The following is a 24,806-nucleotide window of genomic DNA, read 5'->3' as shown; positions in this document are numbered from 1 at the left end:
TCATAATTCCACACTGGACTTTGTCTTTTGACTTATTGAGTCTTACATCTATCAAACTTTGTTTGCTCACATGTTTTCATGTATAGCTCAGTGCTTTAATTGCAATGTGTACTTTTTTTCACACCTTAATATGTGTGTAGTAATGAGATCAAATCAGTATATTTAATATGCTAAAAGTTGTTTCTTCTTTGAATGTTTTCTTTCACCACTTCTAGTCAAGTCTGTATGATGTTATTTAGCTACATCTCAGAACAAAGCTATCAAGTTAACCAGGTGTCTATTTTCCTCATTTAAATTACAAAGGAATATACCATACTTCAATTTTTTTTACTTTTGAACTTGAGTGCTCCTCCTGATGGAAGGTATGACTTAATCTGACAAAAGGGATTTCTTTTTTGCTCTTATTTTAGCAAGAAAAAAAGGGTTCAGTTGGTCTGAAGAGAAATGTAAGCAGAAGGAGAATATAGTAGTGCTGTGTGCAGGATGCCTTCTTTATTTTTTTTTTTTTGTTACGAAGAGCTTCCATGAGGAAATATAACACGTTTAATTTCAAGTGTCCCCTACGCCAGATGAAGCATGCGGTTAAGTATCATTCCTCCATGTGTGGCACAGGCAAAGCAAGCCCTACCCATTCCGTTTCTTTGTTTGGCCAAGAATACTACCTACTGAATAGCCCCATGATAATCTCTGGCCCGTGAAACAAGCCAAGCTCTGCCTGTTTCTCTCAACCTGGTGGTGACAGCTACCAGCTGGACACACCTGATCAATCATACCTGTCACTGATCCCCATGTTGGAGGCGCGATGGCTTTTGTTTGTTTGTTTTTTCTTAGCTTGCTCCACTGCTTTACTGGCAGCCTCCCTCACTTGTCCATTAAAAGCAAAATGGGAAAGCAGCAAACTCCAGCATCTGGGCAAAGGGAAAAGGTCTGGTACATATCACCGGCTTTGATTCTATCAAAGCCCCAGGAGTCAGCAGGAGATTTTTTTTTTTTTTCTTTCTTTTTTTTGCCTCTGTGTAAACTGGCATGAACTGCAAGTGCTTGCAATGAGGGAGGAAAGCTAGGTGTGTGTGTGTGTGTGTGCGTGTGTGTTGCTGTTATTTGTCTTGTTGTTTAGGTATCTTCATGACTTTAGTATGTATTGGGTGACAGGAGAGCAATGTAGCATACCTTTGAGAAAATTCCCTCTGTATTAAAATATTTGTCTAATTTTGACTATTGGATGTAGACTGGCGTCCCACTGGGAAGCCCAATGTTCACAAAGCCTTTTTCAAAATACCAGGGGGCTTTCATTCATTGGCTGCTGGAAGGAAAGTATGACAGTTCATATTTATTTATTCAGTAATCTATGGGAGATGTGACATAAAACACTCCATTTTAGCTTTTGCTTTTTTTTTTTTTTTTCCTTAAGCCTTAAAACATGAAGAATAATGCCAAGAAGAATCTGGAAGGTCTTCTCAGCCAAGAGTTTAGGATAAACTCAGCATGACATGTGGCCCAGTACTGACCCCCCCACCCCGAAACATAGAATTTTAATATCTTTGTCACCTTTCGTAAGGAGTTCTGTAGAAGTCACCCACACTTTAACTCACTTGGTATTTTCTCTTTGTTTCTTATCTGGGCCTTATTTGGGCCTATACATCGGCCCAAATCCCCAGCTCATCTCTCCAGCACTTCTTACAATATTTCTGTAGGATTTTGTTTCTACATCCATAGCATCCATGAGGATCACTGTCTATGCAATGACTGTCACGTTTCCAAGCATAGAGAAAGATGGGCCATGGGAAATTGCAAAATGGTACTTGGTGAGTTGCGCAAATTCTCCATGGCCACAAGCTGAAGTGAGAGCCCGGGGTCCAGACTCTGTGCAGAGGTAGAAGGCATCTCTCCTTCATGAAAATGCAATTGAGGAGACAGTGAAAGATGCAGAGTTGTCCCTCCTGTATCAACCAACAGGGGGGACAAGAAGAATATCTCACAGAACGAGTAAGTTTCTCTTTATGGATTCCTCCTCCTCCTCCTCTGATCATACATAGAAACAAGTTTCCATTGTCTGTCTTAATAAGTGTATAAAATGCAATTTTATCGTTATTACTTTGAAATAAAATTTCATGGCTGGTATTTAGGGGTACAATATAATTTCATTGTTATTATTTTGAAATATAATTTTGTGGGTAGTGTTTTGGGGTTACACAGAGAGGGTACCATTTCATAAATCGGGTAATGAGTCCATTTCTCTTTTTGTGGACAATGTCACCTCTTCCTTTGCCCCAACTACCCACTTCTGTCCCTTCCCCCAAGATTCGTAGTTCATTTTCCATGTAGTGTCTACTAAATAGCGTGATTGTATTTGCTCAGCCTTCTGCCCTGCCTTTCCATTCCCCCTTTTAACCCCCCAAAACAAAACAAGCCCTAAAGCCAAAACAAAACACCACCACCAACACCAACAACAAACAACATCCTAAAATGAAATTCATGTCAATACGTAGTATTTTAAATGTTCAGAGGAGTTACGCCTTTGGGTTCCTCACCTAATGTTATCTTCCTAGTGATTATTTTTTGCATGTTCAGTAGAGAAGACAGCATCCCTATTGCCACAATTGAAAGGAAGAAAAATAAAAATGAGGCCCAGTCCCTCTCAGAGCTGCATTCGTCTTTGTAAAAAGAGCAAACCAAGAAGCTACTTGGATGTGTATCTTCACCCACCCTAGTCAGCATCCTAGTCACAATGTTTTGTTTATTTCATACTACTTGCTCCTGGAACTTAAGTCCATCCAGCAATACGCTGATGCATTCAGCTTCATGGTGAGGGGTGGGGATGATCGGTCTGGGGATCAGGTGTGTGGATGATGGCATACAAAAATGGTCCATGGTGTGATTATTTGGCATGATACTGTTACAAGTGTGTTATGTCAGTCAAGTGTGTCTCACAGTCCAACAAGATGATAGATATGTTGCAATAAAATAGTGAATGTTTCTGAATGGATTATTATCTATAATGGAAGCTTCCTTCATGTTAAGTTTGTGAGATATGTTTTCATTTTTCCTAGAGGAAGTTGTATTTTTGCTCGTAGTCTTTCCTAGCCTCACAAATTCTATTTCATAAGACCTGACAGTGAGATTTAGAACCTAAAAGGCTTTGTGCTTTTCTTGTCTTGAAGATGAGGCTTAGAGAGGACAGGGCATGTATCATTTGTCACACAAGTAATTAGTATATTAGCCAGAGTAGCTAGGATTACAGGTGTGAGCCACTGGCGCCCGCCTTGGGTAACTGTTTTATCCAGAAAATTTCCCAAACACCAGAATGAGATCCAGATATACAGTCAATCAAGCTAGAATATTTTATTTCTCTGTGGGCGGACCACTCACCATCATTTGAGTGTCCCTGAACTCACATAGCTCAGGGAATATAAGGGCAAAACCCACAGATGTCACTCGCAGTTGGTCAGTGGTAATTTCATAATCAGGAAGAAAGGAGGTTATAAAAGCATAACTAGTAGTCTAGCAGTCAGTAATCATAAATGGTGATTACAATTTCAATAATCAATCAAATAATGCTAAGGTCTCATCCTAGATCTTCCTTTCTTCCCAGTTTGGGGTTTGACTGATACTGACCAGAACATACACTAAGATCTCCCTAGTTATCTCTCTATTATCGAATCTCAGTAACCCAGGGTTTAACCCTTGCTTTATTCAAGCCTTTATTTCCGAGCTTTTTACTAACATCGAGGCTTTCTTCTAAAGGGAGATCCTACCTAGCTTTATTCTTATTAATCAATGAAAGCTAACTGCAAAGGGTCAAGTTCCATGTTTTAGTATATTTGCTAAGCAACTATAATCACACAAAAAAACAGACATTCGGACACTGGTGGTTAACCTTGCAGACTGTCAGCCCTATTTTTACTCACTTTGCAATTCTGGGCAAATGTCAAGCCACAGTTTTGTTCCCCTTTCTGAAATTTGCACTTATTATATTTAGGTCCTCTGGCTTAATTATCCCAGCTGAATTTCCTTCTTCCTTAGACTAAGTAACACTCTATTTGTTTAATTTAACATGGTCTTAACATAACCAGTGAGTACCAAGCATATGAAGACACTGAAAATATGACAACTATTAAGACTTACCTCACAATGAAATGTAGAGGATAAAATCATGGCCTCCCCCTAGAGTCTAATTAAATGACCTTGAAGCATTTGTCTGGAGGACTTTCCTGTTATGGTTTGAGAACAGCATCTTTCCCATTAGTTCCTAACTAAAACCCATGATGCAAAGACAAGAGAGCCTATATCCAGAGATTTGAACCAAACTATGAATGAACCTTTTACTAAAACCACATTGATGATCACAGAAATAAGTCATCGTCACATGGGCTTCTTCAACTGAATTGTAAAAAGTAATGCACAACTCTATGAGGAAATAATGAACTATGGGAAGAAGGGAGGTAGGGAGAGAGGGAAGGAGATGGGAGGAAGAAGGGAAGAAGAGAAGACAGGACAGAGGTAAGGTGAAGGACAGAGGGAGGGAGAGAGAATGGAGAGAAAGGAAAAAGATGAAGAGAAGAAGGGAATGAGTAAGGAGGGAGGGAGGGAAAGAGGGAAAGAAGGAAGGAGGGAGGGAGGGAAGGAGGAAAGAAGGAAGGGAGGGAGGGAAGAAAGGAAGGAAGGAAAGAAGGAGAGAGGGAGGAAGGGAGGAAGAAAGGAAGAAAAGAGGGAAGGAGGGAGGGAGGAAGGAAGGAGGGAAGGAAAGAGGGAGGGAGGGAAAGAGGGAGGAGGGGAGGGAGGGAAGGAAGGAAGGAGGAAGGGAAGGAGGGAGGGAAGGATGGAAGGGAGGGAGGGAGGGAAGAAGGGAGGAAGGGAGGGAGGGAGAGGAGGAGGGAGGGAGGGAGAGGAGGAGGGAGAGAGGGAGGGAGGAAGGGAGAGAGGAAGGGAGGGAGGGAGGGAAAGAAGGGAGGGAGGGAGGAAGGAAGGGAAGGATGGGAGGGAAGAAGGAAGGAAGGGAGGAGGGAAGGAAGGAAGAAGCATACACAGAAAATATCAAAGACCTTCTTTCTTTCTTTTTTTTTTTGGGTCCGGTCATGGGGCCTGAACTCTGGGTCTGGGCACTGTCCCTCAGCTCTTCAGCTCAAGGCTAGCGCTCTACCACTTGAGCCACAGCGCCACTTCTGGCTTTTTTCTTTTTGCTTATGTGGTGCTGAGGAATCGAACCCAGGGCCTCTGGCATGCAAGGCATGCGCTTTACCACTGAGCCACCTTCCCAGCCCCAAAAGACCTTATTTCTTTAACACAAACTTTGGTAGCAACAAGTCTTAATAATTTTAAGGAAGATAAGAATCAGACTTCCGAAATACACCCTGGCATCAAAATTGGAACCAAACTATTGTTGGACAGAGATGTGAACATTGAATGGATCTGTTTCAGAAAAACAGATACAATGATCAATGGGAGAGGTCATTTTCCCCCTGTGGTGGTGAAAACATAACCAGATACATCTTTCCCCAAACAGCCAATGTTTATTCTCAGTGAAACATTCTTACCAAAATTCTTTTCTGTCTTAAAAAAAGAATATATGATCCCAATGGTCTCTTGCAAAACTTTCTCGGAACACGTTTAGGATTTGTTTTATTTTGTGTTGGATGTGGCTTTATCCTCCAAGTTCTCAGCCAGCCAACTCTGTGCTTTATCTTCTTGTTTGGGTATATGGCCTGAGCAAGGCCTTTCAAAAATAACTTCCTGCTTGGCTTGTTTCAAACATACCTCCTCAGTGTCTGAGCTGAAATGAGCTGGGCTGTAGGGAGGATATGAAGTCAACAAGTTCGAGGTGGAAATAAATAACCATCCCATTCAGACAAGCCACTTGCCTTAGTCAATAGTTTTGGCTCAAGTTCAGTGTACGCAGGAAATTTTCTTAACTACCTGATTATCACACTTCTTTAAGGTGAACCCTCCGAAGATTATCTTGTTTTGAAGTTCCGAACAGCAAACATGCTGGAATCCTCGGGAATTACCATGTATTGATGATTCACCATGTTCTTCTGGAAAACGAAACCTTGGGCATCTAATCAATAAAATAATTTTTAAAAGTCTTTGAACTAGTTCCAGGTCAATTTTCTTGGCAGTTTTTTGGCTTCCTGGATTAAACTGACCCCAACCATGAATAATGATCTAAAATTACACGATATACACAAACCATCTGTTCAATAGGAACAAGAGAGTGATGTCATGGGTCCATTTCTAATCTCGATTTAATGTCCTGCCAGTTCTGATGTCATTGGTTTGGCAACACATGGGCAAAGTCAAGATGGTTAAGGATGAGCTGGTTCAAGAAGGAAATTGTACAGCTCTGTGGATAAAAGCTTCCCATGGCTTTCTGAATTGGAGATAGACTGATAAAAAGACATAGTAAGACTCAAGTGTAGAATAACTATCATATATTCGGCAGCAATACAGTTCAGTGTGATAGCTAATGAAGGTATCCTTGACTCATTTGTTTGACTTCACAAGGAACAAAGTACTGATGCCCATCTTCTTGTGTGTAGGTTCGTTCTTTCCACGAATAGAAGAACTAAAGGGCAAGAAAGTATTTCAAGCACATGGGGCAGGTTTGTTTAAAAGCAAAAGGAACAGCAAATAAAACTCTGAGACAGATTCCTGTATAATAAGGTTGGGGACTGGGTGTCTGTCCAGAGTCCTTTTTCTCTGTCTGGTCTTTTCCTTCCTGCTCTATCTAGTCTCTGTCTCTTTCTATCTTTCTACGGACCACTATTTTATCTCCTCCCTCCATATATGTCCTATTAAGTCACTACCCTTTCTATTGGAGCTGGTCTCTAGTCAGGAGAACCTAACTTCCTCTCAGCCCACATCTCCAAAATAAAACCAGAAGATGGTATATAGCTTTTTGTAAAAAAAAAAAAAAAAAAGAAAATATATTTGTAGCAAAAGATGATGATGTTTGAGGATCCAGAGAAAAGACAGGGAGAGATGTTCGATGTGTTTGTAAGATAAATAAATGTACAAACTGCAAGGTATGTTAATGGATAGGCGAATATTCATCCAAGAAGGAACCAGAGAGTAATTATCCAAACTGGAGGGGGTTTCCTCTTACGGGGTCTGCCACCAACATATTGATCAAATGGTTATAGAGAACTTCAAGAGAGTACAACAAAAATGATTAAAGCGTCAGATTATCATTTCTGAGGCATTTTCTTAAGAAATTGGACAGATAGAGAGAAAATAGATTTGAAGGCACACACACACCATACAGAATCCTCACTGCAAAGACTGTTGATTATGCAGTAAATCATGCTGTAATCTTTGGAAAGTGTAGGGAAGTGAAGGATTACAGGTCTACTATGGAATAGGCCAGGAAACACATATGACTTCCTGATCTCAGTTTACATTTTTGACAAATATTAGAAGCTATTACTAATGTTGACATATTCCTAATATGTCATGTTCAGATGAGCTTTGGAAATGGAAGGGTTTAAGATATGGAGTTGTAGACTTGTACTGGAGGTGCGTAGTTTATGCACTTGAGAAGAACTGGTAAACCTATGGTAAACTAATATCCAGACTAAGAGGGGAAGATTATTTTCTTGACTGTAGTCCAGTGAAGCGCTGTAATTAGAATGGCAGATTTCAGAACAAGCCTAATTTACCCAACGGTGTGTTTTCTGATGAACGTATGGAAATACTGGTAAGTTGAGCAAGAGCACCCCTTCAAGGTCAAAAGGTCACTGGGTTCTCTATTACAGGGAAGGCATGTTTTACATTGGATGCCTCCCATCCTGCGGTGAATTTCCCTGCCATGCATTCACATTTATTGAAACCATTCTCTTGGAAGAGAGATTGTGGGAACACATCGTCTTACCGAATCATTCTACTTTCTTTCCCTGGAGGACAAAGTGAGTAGAGTGTATCAGAGTGGACACACCAGAGGTGACCTTGAGGTCAAAGGAAGAGAGCCTAGAAGCTGTGAGTGCGAAATCTCCCTTTCCTCTGGCGAGAGGTACACAAAGCTCTAAATGCTCCACTTACCTTATCTTGTAAACTCCAACCTGAGGAGAAATAGTCACCAGACAGGTCATAAATCATGCCCAGAGACAGGTGCAATAAATACCAATGTCAAAAAGTTACCGAGTAAAATTATATTGTTTTGACAAGGTCTCCAGATGCTCTGACAGCAGAGTGAGCCTGTGGCCTCCTTTCTAAGAGCCCTCATCACTGGGACACTGGTGGGGTGAAGGACCATGACCTTTGTACAATAGCATCACAGCCTCTTCGTGCATGTCACTCTTACTGTTTTACTCCCCAGAAAGGGTCAAAGATTTTTCAAGTTATACAAGGAAATCATCACATGTGAAAAATGTTCTCTGGGAAAAAAATTCACTCCCTCATTAAGTTAAATGCCATGAAAAAACATTCAAAATGCAATAATGCCATCGTGGAAAACATGTCTTCAAGTAAAATTCTTGATAAATTTATATATATAATCCATATGCATGCATTCCTGTCTTATAAAATATTATATATTACATAATATATGTGTATGGGCAATATTAATCTACATTTAGGTAATATAAGACATAGGTTTACAGCAGATGCAATACATAGCTTTCTATAACAAAAGAGTATACATCCATATGTAATTGAATATATTCTTGTCCTATCAATTCTTATAATATTTGAATATGATAATATTCAAGCATGTATTCGAATACTCTTTCAGTATATCCAAGTGAAAATACTGGTATGTTCATTATGTTGCTTCTTAGACTGAACACTTTGTTTCTATAATCTTAACATCAAATGAATTCTGGCATCCTATTTTTCTTATTTGTAAAACAACTTTCATTGAATGCAGGTCTTTTGAGTGGTTTTACATGATGTGCTTATGAACACAATTGTATGCCTGGTACACTTCCCCCTTTAGAAAATCTTCTCTTTCTCAGTCAGAAATGTGTTGGAAAGTACCATCACCATCTCACATAGCAACTGATAAGAATTTGTATGTATGATCCCATTGTAGCTTGGTCCAGCCTCTGGAAATACATGAAGGGCCTTCAGTAATTAAACAGCTCAAGTATCTTAAACTAGATTTTCTGAAATAAATAAGTTATTGGGATAAGTTTACCAGAATGTTGAGTAATAATGTTGGAGATTACCTACCCCCTTGAATAGAAACCTTGAGTTTAGCCTTAACTGATTCAGCTGTACAGTTTCGTTTTAGTACTCATCTCTACTTTCCAAGTTCATTTGTGTCCCTCCATCCTTACTTAAACCAAGAATGGCTGAATTAAATAATATACCAAGTGCATAATAATTAAACATGGTTCACATCCACATTAGATCTCAAGACAATGGAAGTTCATATTTATCTTATAAATGTTTTGCTTCAATACATTGAGACGGAGGTATGACTTTATTTTGCCCTTTTCTCATTCAGTTGTTTATTCATAATCACATGAGATTGAGATTTGGAGTTTCAAAACAGCTTATAAAAATCTACTCTGCAGGGCTGGGCATATGGCTTAGTGGTACAGTGCTTGCCCAGCATGCATGAAGCCCTGGGTTCAATTCCACAGCACCCCATAAACAGAAAAGACCAGAAGTGGCACTGTGGCTCAAGTGGTAGAGCAAGTGGTAGCCTGGAGCAAAAAGAAGCTCAGAGACAGTGCACAGACCCTGAGTTTCAGCCCCAGGATTGACAAAATAAAACTAAACAGCTACTCTGAAGACTGGTTGAGACTTTAGCTCAAAGGATATTCATATATAATGTCTCAGCTCTTCCCTCCAAAGTCAACATTTTATTTATTTATTTTTTACCATCTAGTTAGGAGAGAAGTAACTCCTCCTGCCAATATGTCTGAATTGGAATCGCCCACCATACTGAAAATACAAATTCCTTTATGTTGAGTTGTAAGTAGTGAATTAGGCTTAAGACCGAGGAGCACAGTCCCCTAGTGGAAGGCCAGGTAGCAGCAACACGTGGTCTAGAAAGGAATGCACTTCCATAAATGAAGGCACGTGGAGGGTAAGGGTCATGGTGTGTAATTAGCACAGACCATTTAAGAAAGAATAAGAAAATAATGTTTTACAAGCTGGTAGAAAGAGAAGCAAATACTCATTTAAATGTTCCAATTGTGAGTTCTGTCAGGCTGTGTGTGTGTGTGTGGTTTCTTTCATAAGCAACTCTTTTTAACTGGAAATAGGCAAGGTAGGACTGGGAACTCAAGTAATAACGAATACATCAGCCTGCACACTTTGAGCTCACCGGAATAAAATTTACAGCGATCATTTCTTTTGCTTTACTCTAAACTTTACCATGACATTGGACAAACGATAAGTAGGATCACATTAGAAAGATCTGGAACCTATGGTAGGTACTCTTCTCAGAGGAAAGGGACATTGTATTCTAGTTCGTAAAAATGAGACATTCCAAAAAGAAACAATGGGGAAAATCGTTTTTGTTTCTGGACAGCCTAGTGATCTAGTGCTTAAGTGTTAGTCTTGGGAGAACCAAGTTATTTAATTAGTCCACAAGAAATGAAATGAGTTTTCAGCTGTATATTTAGTAGTGCAACTGACCTATTGTTTAATATAAGAAATGACTTTGGAGTAAGGATAGGTAAATTAAATGTCAGTGATACCTGTCTACAGGGGATATTTATAATCACAGATATTGTGTGTGTGTGTGTGTGTGTGTGTGTGTGTGTGTGTGTGTGTGTGTGTGAAGAGAAATAGGGAGATAGTGAGAGTGAACGATAAAGTAAGCCTTTTTGTTTATTTTCATGGAAATATTTGGCAGTAAAATTCTTGACCTAAATAAAAAACAGAAGATAACTTTATGGCAATTCAATTCAGGTACTCACCTATTTTTAATACAATGGCTAAATGCTTGCACAGTCCCTTCCTTTGCAAAACCATGCAGGACAACATGGAATGGAGTCTTTTCCAGGAGTTGGAATGAGCTACATTTTCTTACATTCTACACAATGGACATATCCCTAGTTGTTTCTATTCCTGGTTCAATATGCATTTCACTGTGGTTTTATTCTGAGAACAATAATAATGTCTTTGGTATCATGAGTTAGAAAAATCACCATCTTTGACGAAATTGATCAGGGAGGAATAACTTCCTGGTAAGGATATTATGAGTTTATTAAGACGAAAATCATAAAAAAAAATGTTTGCTTCTTATGTTAGACAATAAAAACAAAACAAAATAATGGAGTGAAATGTGATCTCTTGTACACCTAATTTCAAGGAACCCATGTGATATTTAATGACTTACAGATATTGAGCACTTTCCCCCATAATTTTAATTTTCCCTGTATTTTCATTGTCTTGTTTTTTAGTTAGAGTTTGCATGCAGATGAAATATAGGCATCACAACCTAGAGCATGGTACTTTGAGTTACACCCACTACGATAAGAATAATTTAAATGTGGTGTTTACTCTTCATCCTTCATTCCACCAGATGTCTGCCACTCTGTTATATATTAGCTTCAGGTGAGAAGGAGAATGAACTCAAGAAACTTACCACACAGTGGGCTAGGACCATATGAACTATTCTTTCATTATGCTGTAAATAGTTCCAATAGGAGGTCTGTTTGGCCCAGCAAGATTATAAACTCCATGAGGACAATGGTAAAACAAAAACCTTTAAAGGTTTGGCACAGTTTAGAGTCAGCTCAGAATGAATTGTTTTCCTTCATATATTGGTTGAGTAGTTAGGGTTTACTGTGATAGTACTAAGGACCACTAAAATAGAGCAAGAAACAAATATACAGATTCTCCGTAAATTCATTAGATATCTGTGTGTGTATGAGTATGTGACTAGAAATAAATTTTATCTGTATCCTGCCATCATAACAAGTATCTTTTGATTGTAATATATATCTTGAGAGGAATTTTTTAAAGTTTAACCAGGACAATGAAAAGAATGAAACCAATACTAAAGAAATTAATTTTGCACTACTTCTTCTAAGCCTTTTCATTTGTAATAGTCTTTAAATAATTTGCACATTTCCAAAAAATGAATCTCATTAGCTATGTAGTTTTAGCATTTGCCATTTTTTAAATGTACATACACACAATGAGATGATTTTCTCAGTAATTAATTACATACCTTAAAAAATAGATTTGTAATCATCTATCAAAAATGAAGATGTGCTTTTATTGTTCCATTTCCTTGTTTCAATTTCTCTTTGACTTTTATTTCTCTTAAGAAATAAGTTGGCATGCAATCTGAAAATCATTTGTGTCTGTGTTTGCTTATTCTACATTTGGAAATCTCAAGAATTAAAAGTCTTCAAGAGATGGATAATTTTTACTAATTGTCTTGGCTTCTATGGATAATTTTGAATGATGGAAGTGTGTAAGAGCATTTATTCTATTGTCCTTCTTACCTCCCCTTTCCTGTTTCAAATATCCACATGGCCTAGTCATTATCTCCTGCTATTTAATACCTAAGGAATTCCTACTGGAGATCTGCCTTTGTCTGTTAATTCTTGCCCTTTGCAGGTTTCTTCAAAAGACATAATCATCTAGAACAGCAGGTCCCTACAGAGAGCCTGGACATTTGTTTCTAATCAAAAGGCAGAGTTTATATTAAAATCAGTAAACAAAATCAGGGGACTTGTATAAATAACAATTTGTGCATATCATTTTCATTTTTGCTGACACTTTTGACTCTGGTATTGATCTTTTTCCAGGTTGGGAAACTCAGAGGGCAAAGTGCAAAGTTCAAAAGTGGCTATTTGCCTAGAGCATTATTAAAAAGAAAGCATCAGCGGAAGTCCCACTGAAGTAATTTGAGCAAAGTTCTTTCCATCCCCCCCCCTTCTTCTGCTAAGGAAGGATGTCATTATACAGTTTCTAAAGTTAATTCTGCTTAGAGACAAATTGCGTGAAAGCACTCTTGAAAATCTCAGGAAACAGACCGAGAACATCTCTATTTAATTCTTCAACTTCATGAGGCTCCTTAAAATTTCCAAAGGCAAACATTTCTTTCTGTGCTGAACACTCATATATATATATATATATATATATACATACATATATATATATATATTCAATTTCCAATGATTGAAACCTAACTGCACATTACCAATCAGAATCTACAGGGATTAAAAAAAAGATGTCAAATTAATCAACAACCATTGGAAAAATGCATTGTTTTAAATTATTTTAAGACAAAAATTGATTTGTTTTAAAAAATCAGAACCATTGGTGGACTGTCATTATGAAGATTAAAAAGCCCATTTTCTATTGTCATTTCTCTATTTGTTATTTTGCTTTTATGTAAGTACTTTCTGGGAATGCAGCCACACTCACACAAGACAAGTACACTGCAGGCAGAGCTGGTTTTAATTTTTAAAGATAACTGAAAACATACAGAAAAGCTCTCCAAGCTTGACTTGATATTGCTGTATCTGAAGAATTTGAATGCATTTATTAGGAAGTGTCCATCCAACTTAGGAGAATGTTAACAGGTTTCCCTAAGGTCAGACTGCAAATCAGGAGAGGAGACAAGAAAGTCAGTAATCTTTTCTCAAAGCCCTGAAGGAGACCCTGGTTATTTTCAACCAAATTATATATCATTTTGAATGTTTATCCTCCCAATTATCTGCTTTGTTCATAATCCCTCTAAGTTTCTTTATGATTTCATGTGAAACTTCTCTTAGTTTCTGATTACTGAGTGACTCAGGGCTTGTGTATATTTGAAGTCTTTATCACATGCAAAGCAGAAACACAAAATCACTGGCAGTCCAGCTAACAGCTACCCTCCAGCTGTCTGAATGAATATGGAATGGTATTCAAATGAATCCAGAAAATTAAACCAATAGCTAAATAAAATATGAACTGGCATGGACTATTCTTTTACATGATTGATCATGTCTAGGTGTATGAAAGCCCTTGCTTTTCCTTGTTCTGATTACATGTTCAAATTGCAAGACTATAATAAAGAATGCATCAAACAACCAAAAAATAAAAATAAATAAAAGCATAGTTCTTCAAATGCTGTTCATAGCTGTGAAGACAACAGAGCAGTGTTACTAATGATGGAAGACGACGGCTCTAAACAGGTGGTAAAGAAATTGAGGAGACAGAAAATGACTGTGTAAATATTTTGGAAGAAAATAGAAAGGAGGAATAGCAACTCTAAGTTCCTAGAGTGAGGCTGAGATTCTATGCTTGCTATCATTTTGCTTTTCTTCCTGGGGGGAGGGAGAGAGACAGAGACAGAGACAGAGACAGACAGAGAGAGAGAGAGAGAGAGAGAGAGAGAGAGAGAGAGAGAGAGAAGTCATAGGTTCATTAGTTATAGAAATGAGATATTACACTGGTAGAAATTAGACAAGGGACTGATTATGGATTCTAAGTGCTGTAAAAAGCAATGGTAGATATTGAACTGTGGGATTAATTTATTTATACTTACACCATTGTTATCAATGTCATTGCATTGTGGAAAATAGATTATTGGTTAAAGGGAGGGTGAATATATTTGAAGTTTTATGTGTGTGTGTGTGTGTGTGTGTGTGTGTGTGTGTGTGAGAGAGAGAGAGAGAGAGAGAGAGAGAGAGAGAAAATAGACTAACACCCCTTGTTGAAATTATTTTTTAATAGTGGGATTCCATTTAGGTTTTTCTCTTTAAGTTCTACCAACAGGAGAAGGCTTCTGTTCATATTTTATCAAGACTTGTTTCTTTTGTGAATTTCTCTCTTTTTGGCTTCCTGAAACAGAATGTAACTGGCATTCATATCATGATCCTTCTGTGTTAGACTCTCAATTGCTCAGGTTATACACCTATACTACATTGCCTGCTATCGAAATTCAGTTTTTCTTTGAAACATAAAACATTAGTAGGCTCACTTCTTTTACAACATCGTTATACAATTGGCAATTTTTGCTTATTTGTGTTTTATGCTGTGGCAGACATTGTTCTATACAATATGCAAATGCTAATTCTTTTTTTTTTTTTTTTTTGTCAGTTGTGGGGCTTGAACGCTGGGCCTGGGTGATTGATGTCCCTCAGCTCTTCAGCTCAAGGCGAGTGCTCTACCACAGCACCACTTTCAGTTTTCTGGTGGCTTAGTCAAGATAAGAGTCTCACAGACTTTTGTGCCCAGGCTGGCTTTGAACTGTGATCCTCAGATCTCAGCCTCCTAAGTAGGTAAGATCACAGGCATGAGCCGCCGGTGCCTGGCAATGCTAATTCTTTTGAACCACTTGAGGACATGTAAAGATTGAGTAGAATTATTTCCCTAGTATGGTTAAGGAAACAAGACAAAAAAATGAGTTGAGCAGCATACTGAAATCCACTCAGCTAGTGAAACCTAGAGCTGGGGTTTGACTCCATTAATGTCAGGTTCCAGAATGTGAGACATATCCTTGCTCCTGGTTTAGATGAAATATTGCCTGCAGAGTGTTTGGCACGTATGCCTGTAATAAATGTCACTTGTTATTTTTATTTTGCATTTCCCTATCACTTTATTTTGGCTTCCATGTGGGAGAGGTGATTATCCAAGGATGTGAATTATCCCAGGATTGCGATGGTCAGAGGCAGAGGAAATATTAGATTTTTTTTAACCTTAGTGGGAGTAGGATTAAAGATCCCCAGCACTTGAACTGGTCCAAAGCAAGAAACAAATGTCCGTAAGTCCTCTTTGCTCCACATCTGTTTTTATTTTTCAGTTTATCAGCCTGCTCTTTCATGACAGGATTTCGCAATATCCCGCTCCCCTGGTGACTTATAGAATATCAAGGGAAGAGAGAAGAAAGAAAAGCTTTTAGCCAACTTCAGCTTTTCCTTCCTTAAAATGGAAGATAAGCTTTGTCTGGCCATCATGAGGTTGGCTGAAAAGGCCAATTCATGCATCCCTCTGCTATCAGCTCAAGAGGGTCTGCTGGCTTTACTAGGGCAGCGGCTGGTTGATAAAGCCCTGGTCCCATAGGGTCAGGATGGTAGTGTGTAAAGATAGGACAAGCTTGTGACTAAAGACTGCACAGACAGAACTCTGGTCTCCTCCACTGGGAGCAGGTGTGGGCATCTTCGATACGTGATCCTGTTTCACTGTAGAAAGGTTGGTAAGGAGGTAAGGAGGGAGCATAGACCTGAGTTTATCTTATAAAACCAGCTGCTCTCTCCTATACAATAAGCAGGGGGTAACCTCTACCTTCCGGTTTCTTATAAGAACTTCCACAAACTGTACAAAAAGTTGGGTCACTACTTCTAGCAAGTCTCCATGAGGGATGAACGGCCTGTTTTTAGGGAGACACCAGGGTCTTCAACTAAGCTTGAGGAAATTATGTAAACTTCTATGGGTAGTTATGAATGGATTGTTGGCAATTCTTTTCTAGATGGAGAAAGATCTACAGGTACTTGCTTTTTGATGATGGAGGGCAAATCACGGTCTTCTCTGTAGGGAAAAGCACCTGAGTAATGTCAGAACAAGCTCTGGGTAGGTTTCTACTGAGCCACTGTTAGAGTTCTGAAACATAGTTATCCAGTGCTGGGTAGAGCGCTTGTCTAGTATGTCCAAATTCCTCGAACTACAAATTAGAAAGAAAGAAAGAAAAAGAGAGAGAGAGAGAGAGAGAGAGAAAGAGAGAGAGAGAGAGAGAAAGAAAGAAAGAAAGAAAGAAAGAAAGAAAGAAAGAAAGAAAGAAAGAAAGAAAGAAAGAAAGAAAGAAAGAAAGAAAGAAAGAAAGGAAGAAAGAAAGAAAGAAAGAAAGAAAGTGGAACTGGGAAGGTGGCTCAGTGGTAGAGTGCTTGCCTTGCATGCATGAGGCCCTGGGTTTGATTCCTCAGCACCACATAAGCAGAAAAAGCTGGGGGACTGAGGCTCAAGTGGTAGAGCACTAGCCTTGAGCTGAAGAGCTGAGGGACAGTGTCCAGGCCCAGAGTTCAGGCCCCACAACCGACAAAACAAGAAAGAGAGAAAGAAAGAAAGCAAAACTACCTTATAAACAATTATTTTTTGCACAAAGGGCTTTCAATTCCACATGTCAGATTATGAGTACAATTAGTGAGACTACTTTTAATACTTAAATGCATGTTCAATATACATATATATTAAATATTATATTGCTATTATTCTATTAAATTCTGTGTTAGAATCACTTGGTGACTGGACTTGAACAATTTTATTGCTTATATTTCTTTCTCTTCAGAATTCCCAATAAAATATTTTTTATAGCCTACATGAAAGTGATTTATATTTGGGTTAGATTCTTCGATAAAATGGCAATATTCTTCTCTTTACACTTATGTATATTGACTGTGGCCATTCTTACTTGTTTGTTTGAGGTTGGAGTTTTTGAATTTTTCTGTTTTTAGATATTGAGGTTTGGCCTCACGCTTGCTCAGTTGGCATTCTACTAGGTGAGCCACACCTCTGGTCCTACCTTGGGCTAATTATTTTGGAGACAGAGTTTCCTAGACTTTTCTTCCTGGGTTGGCAATGAACCATGATAATCCAGATCTCAGCTTTCTGTATAGCTAGTATTTATAGCCATGAGCCATGGGTACCAGCTTCTGGATATTCTTTGGTCCAACAGAATAAAAAAAATATATATGACCAACTTAAAAAAATGCTGCTTACTGGGGTTCCCTACAGCTCAAGTTCTGAGATACTAGAATGAATAACACAAAGCAATACCCTGAAGCGTACAGGAGCGCGTTGAAAGCAGCTGTCACACCATACCTGGAAAATGGCAAGCTACTCGGACAAGTGTAAGTTACCCTAGATTGTCCAGTCACTGGCCAAATGATCTGATGACATGAAAACTCACAGTGAAATCACAGGAGCCACCCTATACCAGAACTCCAAAACTGACCCACTGAATCACATCAAAACAAGTCATCGTTCTAAGCCACTTCTTTCTTTTGGTAGCTCGTTATGCCGTGACATCTAGCTAATGCTACTAGCATTCCGGAAGTGGGATAGAAGATAGCATTTTTTAAGCCTTTAGAACACAAGGTAACCATCAATGCCAACTCTCCACATGATATCCACATAGTTACCTGTTAGCTCTTTTTGACATCCTCTAGGCCAGAGGCCATTTGGTTTACTCTCTCTAGAGAATGACTCTCCAACATGCAGATGAAATACTAGATGGTTAGTCTCCAGGCTGTACAGAAAGACAAGAGGATCTAGTTACCTATTAGTTCTTTTTGTAAATGGTTCACCTACACCTTTTTGTAATATTTCTTTTACCTTCTTCCCCAAAAGATTGATTGGTGTTATTGCTGGTGCTTCTCTTTGAATTTTTTGGGGGGATGTTCTTTAGTGTACATAAAGTTGATTCACAGCTTTTCCACCATCAGATTAAAATTTACCCTTGACATAGAGTTGGTATGTTATCTTATTTTATATATTAACATTCTTCTAACAATATTGTCTCCTTACCCATTCTCTTCATTATTTTAAGTCTTTTGTTCCCCTCATCCATTCCCTTAAATTACTTTATTGTGGCTCTTTATAGAAATGCTCTGTCTATTCATTTGTTCCTCTTTCTAAGTTTGCACTGCTAAAGATGTTTATGCAGAGGAAACTTATATAGATGACACCACATTTGGAATGTCAACCAAGGGATCAATACAAGCCATGTTTATACATGCATAAATATGATTTTGCATTCATTTGTGAACTAAAGATGGTATGAAGAAACCTGATCCTCCTAAGTCAACAATGTGAGACAAGTTTTCATTACAATTAAGAGGTAGCTGAGAATGCTTAAGTCGATTTTATCCAAAATTGTGATAGCTAAAATAAAGCCAATTTGAACATTGACCTTCTTCCACTGAAGTGGAAGAAATGCTGATGCATTCGTTCTGTCCTTACAGCAAACAAGACAAACTTCTGAGGTGTACTTACTGAACAATATTATCACCCTTTTTCATTTACTAAAGATCAGTCACAGCTTTGCAAGTTGATCATTTGTCAAAATAAGGTGTAATCACATTTAAAGGTATTAAAAGTATGCTTCTATCCAGGTGCTGGTGGCTCCCATCTGTTAATCCTAGCTATTCAGGAGGCTGATATCTGAGGATTGCAGTTTGAAGCCAGCCTTGGAAGGAAAGTCTGCAATGAACCACCTGAAACTGGAAGTAGAGCTGTGATAGAGTGATAGAGCCCTAGCCTTGAGTAAAAAACCCAGGGACAGAGCACAGGCCCCAAGTTCAAGATGCATGATGGGAAAAAAAAACCCAAACAGCGTCTATACCCAAAAGTATTAACTAAAGTAGGGTATGTGCAGAGGAAAATTCCAATGGTGAACTCCTTTGAGCAAATAACTTACAGTTTAACAAAATGAATACCAGGAATCTGGAACTTGGAATATCAGAGAGGATGAGGTCCAGATGAATAAAGAGAAGAAGGGTAGAAGAATGAAGTCATGATATTCAATGTACAGATGTCCAAACGGAGCCAGTAACTTGAGGCGATTGGTGGTTTGGGGGAGAGATAGGAGAGAATAATGAAAGGTATAACATTGATCAAGAAACATTGTAGAGCGGGGCTCTGATGGCTCGCGCCTGGAATCCTAGCTACTCAGGAGGCTGAGATCTGAGAATCGCAGTTCAAAGCCAGCCGAGGCAGGAAAGGTCATGAAACTCTTATCTCCAATTAACCACCAGAAAATGGGAAGTGATGCTGTGGCTCAAGTGGTAGAATGCTTGCCTTGAGATGAAGAGCTGAGGGATAGCACTGGGGCCAAGAGTTCAAGACCCATGACCGACCAAAACAAAAAAAAAGATGCATTGTACTCACAAAATGGCACATTGAATTGAAACCTCATTGTACAATTGGGTTTAATAATAAAGTCATCATTATGTTTCTATCTTTATAAGTATAATGAAATGTTTCTTGTGGGTTTATTACATTTAGGTAGAAAATACTATTAGTATTACTAACTTTTTTCTGGGTAGCTCAAGCTCTTCACAGCAGATACCTGTGAGAATCACAGACCCTCAAAATATCAGTCAATCTCATCTTTTAATAGTTCTCTTAATTAAGGATGATCATTTATTGTTTTTCCTTTGCATAATTGTTATAGCCGGAGTCCTAGAGAATCCTAACAACCAAAGCTACCTTATTTTACTAGGAAATACTTTTGTACACAATTCTGGAAAAAGAATGCTCGATTAAATTTTGCCTGACAGTGCTAAATTGATTGGTAAGAGATTTGCACTTTTTTTTGTTTGCCTTTGGAAATGAATGAGTAGAGGGTGGAAGGAAGTAATTTAAAGACATGATTTCTAATTTGTAGCGCTCATTTGTAATATTCTTTGGGGTAATTTGCTGATGACAGTAAAGCTTAAGGAGATAGATCGGGCTAATTCATTAAGTGTTCTATCTTCTCACAGAGGATTAGAGATGGGGGAGGAATTGGTCTGCAGAATCTCATGTACCAAGTCATTTCTGCACTTTCAGCCTATGGATGTACAAAACTAACAAACCCAAAGGCTGGATCATTTGGCTGAAATCACAGTTTTCAGTCAATATCCCAGGAGGCAATTTTTTTTAAAGCCTTAATGATAATAGCAATATGATCTGTGCCCAGGCATAGCTCTCTGGCCATGTGTTATTTTTTTATTAGTGTTTTAGAGGTTTGACCTTATTCCATCAGCATCTATAAGAAGATTCTATTATTTCCCTTCCTGACATGAGAAAGTTGACGCACAGAGATTAAACAATTCCATCACACAGTGGAGTCAGGCTGATTGGGGCTTCACAAACTAGTTACATTTCAATATGAAAGCACCTTTCCTGACTAGATTTTGTTGTTGTTCGCCATCTTCTCATTCTTTCGACAAAATTTAAATTAAAAACTAAGTTTGTAATGTTCATGTTTTGACTTCTTTATATTGAAATTCAAGCTGTCTTGGGATCTCTGGGGAGCTGTCCCTCTAGCCTCTCGACTATATTTCTACCCGACAGGATGGTGACAGGTGGCCATGATTGATGTTTTTGGTTTTGATGTTATTGTTGAGTCTGCTGGTGGAGCTTTGTTACTGATATTTATGGTTTTGTAGTTATTGTTGTAATTATTTTTCTTTGCTGTTATTGGGGATTGAAGTCAATCCTCACACATGCTAGTTAGGCACTCTACCTCTGAGATAAACCTCTACTCCCTTTTTATAGATTGTTTTGAGGCAGGGTCTAGGTTGGCATAGGATGGCCTTGAACCTGCAATCTTCCTACATCAGTTTACTAAGTAGCTGAGATTACAGATGTATGCTACCACACCTGACTATATGGAATATATTTACATATATGGAACGAGAGATCTTATTAGTTCACTTTTTGTCTAAGTATTATAAAATAAATTACTTGTTACTCAGTTTTCTTTATACATGATCATTTTTGTGATTTTTTCATGCTCCACATGGGGCATACACAGGATAAAGAGTGATTTACACACATCATTCTAGTGTAACATATGTTGGAAGGGTAGCTCTAGCTAACTGTGTATCTCTATTCCAAGTGCTAAGCTTCAGTTACATTTAAAAAAATTATTTTATTGTAAAGATGCTGTACCAGAGGGTTCACAGTTCCATGAGTAAGGTAATGAGCACATTTCTTGTTGAGCATTATTATGCCCTCCTTTGTTTTTTTTCCTACTATCCCTTCCCTCCTTCACCTCCCCCACTCCCCACCCCTCTCAGCTACATTTTGAGACCCAAGAAATCTCCTCTTCCCAGAGAAAAGACTGTTACCTAACATAGTAGTGATACAGAGATGTAGAGAGCTTAAAGCTCTATCTAGCTTAATCACCAGAGAAAGAAAGAGAGACAGAGAGAAAGAGAGAGAGAGAAAGAAAGAAAGAAAAAGAAAGAGAAAGAAAGAAAAAGAAGAAAGAAAAGAAATGAAAGAAAGAAAGGGAGAAAGAAAGAAAGAAAAAAAGAAAGACAGAAAGACTAGTTCTGCCATGTTTCCTTCCAACTAGGTTTTCTAAGAATTCCCAGGTAAAAATTCCATGTATAGTATGAAGTCATTTGACTATCAAATCTGAATAAAATCATAAGGAAAAAAAGAGATATATTAGAGAGATCCTATCTACAAATTATTGACAAGGTCCGTGGACTGGGCAGGAAGCCCCGCTGGATAGATCGCAGAACCCGGTGTGGCTGCAATAAGAGAGCACGAAGATAGCACGGGTTCAGAATTGTTTCTTGCAGAAAAATGAGGATTGGAGTGAGAAAGGCAAGCCCAAAGTGTTCACATAAAATTCTCTTTGTGCTTGATTCTGTGCAGTTTTTATAAAGACCGTACTAAAGGCATCTATTGAGAAAAAAAGAAATGACTAGGAAAATAAACATTGTGGAGTCCACTAAGCCTGAGCTATACAGGGACATATTATTTTGCAGCCTGTCAAAAGTGAGCGTGCTCCGATCGTGTTGACATCCCTTATCTAATTAGATCAGTTCATGTAACCCAGAGATGGTGTCCTGATGATTTGAAAGCCAGATACCATTTTGCAGCCCCAGCCAAGTAGTTTTCACCAGATGTGGAGACCTGGCTGCACAGAGCAAGCAGACCCAGAGGAGGGAAGAGCTCTCTACCTTGCCAACTCCACATGAACTCTTTTTAACTGGTATGGGCTCCTCTTTATTTCTCTAGAATTGTTTGGTGCCTGGAAAAAAAAACTTGCTTTCCATAGCAAGGCTCTGAGAAGCCCTTGTCGGGAAAGCTGCCAGAGAATGAGCCCAGCGCAAAGAGCAGCAATCTGTAGAGTGTTACTTTCAAAACATTGATGTACAACAAGCCTGGAGACAGCCCACATTACCCAAGACCTGAAGCAAAGCACCTAGTTCCTCAATCCTTCACCAGGAGGAAAGAATAAATGACACACGGGAATGGATGTCATGCGGGGATGAAAGGGAAAATCCCCCCCCCCCCACCATGGTGTAATCTGGCTGATGAGTTGGTGTCCATGATTGTTTGATAGCCTGGATTTCTCAGGTTCTTATAAAATGGTTCACTGTTCCTCATGGGGTTAGGGACTGCTCCAGAATCTAGTCATTCTTGTTAACCCACAAGACTCTAAAATTGCCATTGCTCTCTGCGAGTCAGTGTGAGTCTCAATTCCTTGTCTCGATATTTATTTATTAGGGTTAACAGATGCATGTGTACAGGCAACACTAAGGTGACATCGTGAGGATCCTTTTGGGAACCAATCTATCCTTCATTACTCTCTGCTGATATCATTCCATGATAATGGAGTCATAACTCCGAAGTGAGTTCTTTGATAAATAATACCATTGTCAGGAGCTCAGGCAAATTGTTGCCCTCTGTCATTGTTGTAGGTGGAGCTCTCAATCAAGAAAGAGGTGAACTTCTCATTTTCCTGATCAATTGGCTCCTGGGCCATACCTTTACCGCTTAATTTTACTCACGAGATGTTATATGGCTGGGAGCATTCTTGCTGGCCAAATGCAACTAAAAAATGATCTACTTTACCTATTTCATTGGACTCGGTGCCTGGAAAACAGAGCAGAGTCATACTTCTGCAACCAAGGGCTTCTAGTCTCTGTGGATCTCCGCTACCCTCAAATCCCTGCTGTCTCAGGACTGAAAATGGAATTCCCATGCTACTCTATGTGTCCTGCTCGATTAATCCTCCAGGTCTTAAAGCGTATCTGACAGGAGTGATGTTGCACGTTATAAAAATAAGATTTCTCAAACCCTGCCCAGCTGTTAGTGATACAGGCAATCTGAAGTGTTCTGCACATAGAGCATGCATACATTTCCTGCCTTGCGTATTCTTTCAAATATTTGCTCTTGGCATTGCAGAGGTGCCCTACTGTCATAACAGACAAGTCATTCATTAAGCTGTCAGCGCCTTACTAGCCTGCTTCCAAAGGAGGCTCATTTCTGTGTTTCTGTTTCTTGTCGGATGACCTATTCACTCATCGTGAGCTGAGTAGCTACTCTCCTCCGGCTGCAACTGAGTTGAGTGTGTCAACATATGTAAACCAAAACTTGACTTCTCCATTTCTAGAGGCCCAACACTTCACTGATGCAGGGCACTAATGGGCTGCTTGCAGTCACAAGAGTTAAACTCCTGTCCGCATGATGCAGTCCTTGGCTACGACTTCTAAAGAAGGAGCATGAAAAGCAAAGAAGTGTAAAAACATAACAACCCCAAAGATGATCAGTTATAAAACTGAAAGCCTAAAATCAATGAGGAGAGTTTTCCCAGATCTTTACCTTGCATCTATTTGGGATAGATGATGTGGGGAAATTACAAAGCAAAACAGATCTTTAAGTTTTAATCAACTGTAACATGACACATGTTTATAAATTGGGAATTAATAACTATTGACTTATGGGAAATTAGCATTCAGTTATGTTATTTTGCATATATGTGTGCTGGGAAACACTGTACTGGCTAAACCAACCCATATTTTTTCCTTTCCAGTTAGTGTTTGTTTATTTGTTGTCAGTCATGGGGCTTGAACTTGGGGCCTGTGCACTGTCCCTGAGATCTTTTGCTCAAGGCTTACGCTCTACCACTTTGAGCCATAAAGCCACTTCTAGTTTTCATTCTGGTGGTTTATTAGAGATAAGAGTCTCACTTTTGTTCTGTCCAGGCTGGCTTTGAACCACAATCCTCAGACCCCAGCCTCCTCAGTGGCTAAGATTCCAGGAGTGATCCACCAGCATCCAGCTTCTTTTCCAGTTATTTTTAAAATAGGGTCTTGCGTTTTCCTAGTTGTCTGGGAATGCAGCCTCAACTTTAAGCTTCTTGCTAAAGCTGGTATGACAGGTGTGAACTACCACTTCCAGGTTGGTTG

The sequence above is a fragment of the Dipodomys spectabilis genome, unplaced genomic scaffold, assembly GCF_019054845.1.
Source record: "Dipodomys spectabilis isolate Male_0828 unplaced genomic scaffold, ASM1905484v1 ptg000018l, whole genome shotgun sequence".
In the NCBI taxonomy this organism is placed as follows: domain Eukaryota; kingdom Metazoa; phylum Chordata; class Mammalia; order Rodentia; family Heteromyidae; genus Dipodomys; species Dipodomys spectabilis.
This window is presented reverse-complemented; position numbering follows the sequence as displayed.